The sequence below is a fragment of the Mauremys reevesii genome, linkage group 3 (assembly GCF_016161935.1).
Source record: "Mauremys reevesii isolate NIE-2019 linkage group 3, ASM1616193v1, whole genome shotgun sequence".
Classification (NCBI taxonomy): domain Eukaryota; kingdom Metazoa; phylum Chordata; order Testudines; family Geoemydidae; genus Mauremys; species Mauremys reevesii.
Genome location: NC_052625.1, coordinates 188,073,171 through 188,078,313, shown reverse-complemented (window position 1 = coordinate 188,078,313; position 5,143 = coordinate 188,073,171). Strand labels below are relative to the sequence as shown.

Sequence of the window (5,143 nt, the reverse complement as noted above, 5' to 3'; positions counted from 1 at the left end):
CCCATTTCTCATAAATTCTAGCTTGAAGCACTTATTTTCTTGTGTTTCTGTCAGGCTTTTATTTCTGTATGTACAGTTTGGAGTAATGATGACTAACAGGCTAGGCCACCTAGTGTGTCCTCAGTTGGCCTGATTCGGAGTCACACTAGTTTTACACTGGATATCTACATTGACTTAAATGGAGTTGATCCTGATTTACACCAGCATGAGAGCAGAATGAGCTCCTGAGTCGTTAAATTAGCAGAAAGAGCATTGAACGCAGCACTGGGTCTACTTTTTTAATATGGCTCCTTCCATAGCCTTGGCCTCAGTTTTCTCCACCTATACAATGGAGAATGTAACATCTACCTACCGTACAAAGGGGTTATGAGGACTAATTAGCAGATGTTTGTAAAGTGGGGTGGGGTTTTTTTATGTTTATTTTTCTTTTTCCTGAAGTTGAACCATGTAGCTGCTGCTTAGGGCCAAAGTCTGTGTCTCCTAGAACACACAAGAAATAAGTGAGGTTTACTAAGCTCCATGCATGGCTACCTATGCAGTTATACAGAACAAAGAAGGCAAATGTAGGCCCCACCCTCCTCCCATAGAAGTCAATGGCAAAACTCACCTTGACAAAACTTGGAGCAGGATTGGGCCTAAAAAGTCTAACTCCCCACTGTCCACTTCTATAATTTACTCTCTGGTTGCCTTGACGTAGGAACCCTATTTGCCCTCCTTCTACATCCACTACTGCTCCCCACCCCCCACCGCAATCCCCTCTCCAGTTAAGTGAGCACTCACCTGGGAACAAAATCCCTTTTCACTGGACATGCCTTCCAACTTCCCGTGTTTTCTTGGCTCACCAGATTCTTGCCCCATATATCACTGCCATCAGCTAATCTGCCTCCAGAAGAGCTTTCCCTTCCACTCTCCAAACTGTTGCTATCTCAACACCCTGATGGGAAAGGAAATCTTTGTTTGAGGTACAGGATCGGCACTTGGGGATGTGTAATATCCCAGACTACAATGGATGCCAGAATGGATCCCATTCAAAAGTGGCACTGTGCCAACACCCAGTCCAGCAGCAGATGGGCTCGGAGTTCCATTAGGTTCATGTGAGAATGATGCAGTGGGGAATCATCAGCTGACTAGCCAGCCTATTATATTGAAACCAGGACCAACCCCGCCACTGAAATAATCAGCAGGGTCACCCCCTGCCCAGAGAATAAACCCCAGAATTGCAAATCAGCTATGGGCATGTTCAAGATGATGGGACCAGATCTGCAGTTAGGGATGGACTTAGCAAAACACTTAAGCACATGCATAACTTTAAGCCTTTGATTTAATCCCATTGACGTCAATAGGAGCTAACCATGTGACTGAGTGCTTTACTGAAGTAGGACCTTAACTTGCAACTGGGACTTCCTAGTAAAACTTGGGTGCCTGCTAATTGACCCCAAGTGTCTAACTTCCTGCATCTGATACGTCACTGTAAAACTGTGCTGCAGAGTACAAAATTACATTGGCTGTATTCTGGCTTTTCAATGACTTTTTCATGTCAGAGTAACCAGCCATCCCTATTTTAAGGGGCATCCTCTATTTGATGACTAATCCTGCATCAAGGATGTGGTTTGGCCTTTATTTCATCACAGGTCATGCAAAGGGTCAAACACTATAATACAAAGAGAGAAAGCCGCACGAGGAAGCAGCAGAGATGGCTGTGAAGACAATGGAAGAACAATAGCTAGACAGTACAGGGACGCATCTGTGCAAAGGTGAGAGAGACCAGCCAGGAGAGACCGAGAAATGCTGACCGGTGGAGTTTTACTAGTGATTTGTTGTGTAGGAAACTTTCCCAAGATGTATTTCAGGGTATTGCATGTTCCATAGATATATATGGCAGCAGTTCCAATAGCCAAGAGTGGTTAATAAATATAATGCTTTCTCCCTCTTCTTTTCTCTGACCTTCAGATCAGGAACTAGCCCAGCAAAGACAGTGAGAGAGAGGGTAAGAAGAGCATTTTTGGCAACAGCAACCTCTTAATGTGCCACTTTTAATGGTCGTAATAAGTACACATAATCCCAGGAGCTATACACGTCTTTTCACAGGGAGGCTAATTTGCATCTCCCTTGGATCTCTGACCCTAATTATCTTTTTTTTTTTTTTGCTTTATTTATTGTTGGGATGAGCACTAAGGCATTTCCTCTGCCAAAAGAGAGGCTGAATGACTATCACCACTTGATTACTGAACTGGGCCACATTTGAGCACGCCAGTTACCAAGATTCCTGGAAGGCGAGTGCCGAGCAGGAAGTGAAGTGCCGGGGGCACAAAGCTGTGGCTTTGAATGGCTTGAATGTTTTTTTTTTCTGCCATAGTTCTCACAGCATTTTGTAAACTGCAACCGAGAATTGCTAGCTGTTACTTGTGCATGCCTGGATGGAGTCAAAATAGCAAAGGCTGGAGACTGGAGTCATAATAAGGCAGCCTTTATCTGTGAAGTATTTTACAAACATTAAGGGCTTATTCGTGCCAGGTAGGCACATGCCTGGAAACGGGGGGAGGGTGGGAAGCACGCTGGGAAGGAGTCCAATTCTTCCTGGAGTTTCCATAGTGATGTGCTGACAATATATTACCAAGGTCTTCTGGGAAAAGGGTGCATTGGCTTGAAAAGAAGAGGGGAGGCTTGAGAGCCTATTCATTGTTTTCAGAGTTGCTTTGTCCTCCATAACTTAAGAGGGGAGGGCACCAGAAATTGGCAGCCAAACATAGATTAGGCTTGGGCGGGAAATGTTCCTGTAAAACATACCAAGTGTCTGAATATACTGCACAGCAGCCAGTATGTAGAGCTTGGAGAGGGTTGGGATGAAGAGCTTCTTGAGGGTCTGGGTAGATACCCCCATCCTGGTGGAGTGTGATTCTCTCTCCATGGCTGGCTAGCACATGGGGGAGTGCAAAGGCCACACCTACTGTCTGTTGCTTTTGGAGTGGCTTGTATTATGGGGGTGGTGCTAGGAGAGAGCAGTCTGTGTTGTGGGGGCAGGACATTGGGGACTGTGATTGATATTTGGGGCGGGGGGGCATGGCTTCAGTTCTAGAGCATGGCCCAGACACAATCTGTCCCTTCACAATACACCCGTGAGGTAGCACTGAAAAGTTAAGCGACTTGACCAGGATCCCACCGGAAGGCGGCCACAGAGCCAGGGCAAACCCCAGGTCTCCTGACACCCAATCCTGTGCCTTGACCACAAATTCATCCTTCCTGTAATAAGTGTGGTAGTGTCCAAACACAACTGTGAGAAATGTGTCCAGCATGAGTTACCCGGAGGCAGCTGAGTCAGTGTGTGACAAGAAACCACACTCATTGTGACTGGCCTCATGGCTGTACTGTAAATGAGAACTGCTTTCAGTTTCATTAAGGACCAGCCAATCGTTTGCTCATTTACTGATGGTGGGTTTTATTGAGGGGAAGGACAGGGTCCAAAATGTTTGTCATGGAAACAGAGATAAAGGGCAAAGTGTTACAGCACCTTATCATCCAGCTGCCGCGAGGTACAGCTGAGTGCTACTAGCCAGAGAGAAGAGATCTGCAGCAGAGAGGCTAAAAACAGCATGAGATTGTGTTTGTGTGGAGGGCACCTGGGAAGAAAGCCAGGAATTGGGAGGGGTCATTCAAATGGTTGCCAATTAGGACATCCCGACAAGGGTGAATTAGCTCAGCTTTTGGAATATTTAGATTTGATCAACTCAGGATGGACCCTTGCCAAGGGAAATGAGTAACAATTATGGAAAGTCATATGGCTTCCATAAGGGCAGGAAAGGCAAAGATAAATTCTAAGGTTGTTCAGTCCCCCCTGCTGAACGCCCATTGACAGAAGGCTATGGGGTCACCACAGTTACCTTTAGCAACCAAATCTGTGCTCTCAAAGAAAAGAACTAGTGTGGCGCTACCGAAATCAAAGAACCCTTGTGGAATTCTCCCTGGGGGTATTAACATCAATGACTTGCTTCTGGGAATCATTTTATTAATCTGTTTACTCATGACAACCTGACTGGCTAACCTGAACATGAGGCCATCAATTTCCACTCCACTCTCATTCAGCTACGTGTACCAAACCTGAAAGAGCAATTGCTGGAGTGAGTGGCCAAGGAAGCTGCATCCACCCTCCACATCTGAGGATGAGCTTTCCAGGTGAGGCATGTTTGCTGGGGAGGTTGCTCTACTGCCACCTGTGTGGTGACTAGGGCGAGAACGTCAGTTACTGCAGCCCCAAGTGTGCATCTTTTTAAAGCAACAAGCACTTACCAATGGAAAGAGGTTGAGTGCCTCGATAGGCCTTGAGGTTTCAAAGACAGCAGATTTTGAGTGAATCCGCGGCGGCTGAGTGCTTTCACATGCCTTCTAATGTAAAGGCTACCTGTTAGCACAGCTCTCCTCATATAAAGCTGTCTGCCCTCTGCATTCAACTCCCACACTGTTTATCAGCGAATACTCAGGGTGCTTATTTCCTGTGAAGTAAGGTGAACAATTTGATTAACACTTACAAATTGAATTTCAGCTTGTGCAAAACGGACTCTCAATCGGAGCAGAGGGTTAATATAGAGCCTTTTCCTTTTCAAGGTTTTCTTTTTTGGCTAGCTTTACTTTCTTTGCATGTCTGTGGCCTGCATGTTTGAACAGGCAGCAACTGTTTTCAGGCAACTCTGGCACATGCTGTACTGAGCTGGTCTTTGTTTTCTGTGCCCAGGTGTTAACTTATGTATCTTGCATTCATTACAATGCGTAGGGCTCAAAGCTGTGAGTTGAGAGTGCTCAGCTCCAGGCAGGATAGAACACGTTGTGTCTTAAGGGAGAACAGATTAATGCACTTCTACTGTCACAACCAGCACCCACATAAACTGGGGGGGTGGCGGGTGGACACACACACACAAAAAATGTAAGTTTTCTGAAATAATTAGACAGACCGTACATCCTGATATTGGCTTCCCTACCTCTCATAGGGGCCACAGTTGGAGGGGAGGAAGGGATGATGGGGGGAAGAATTGTGATCAATTTGCAAAAATGTAAATGACGAAGCATCATCCCAATCATATTCCCCTGACCTTTCTAACCCACTATACCCCAATCTCATTATCCTGACACCTGCCCAAGTCACTTTCTTTCC

General features: G+C 45.8%; 1 long non-coding RNA gene across 1 annotated transcript; it reads right to left on the bottom strand.

The window, feature by feature from the left end:
- Positions 1–361: 361 nt before the first annotated feature.
- LOC120400742 lies at positions 362–4,413 on the bottom strand. Its single transcript, XR_005596034.1, has 3 exons — positions 4,285–4,413; positions 781–934; positions 362–480 (listed from the first exon to the last, which is right to left on the bottom strand). It is a non-coding gene; the product is annotated as an uncharacterized LOC120400742 (long non-coding RNA).
- Positions 4,414–5,143: the final 730 nt, after the last annotated feature.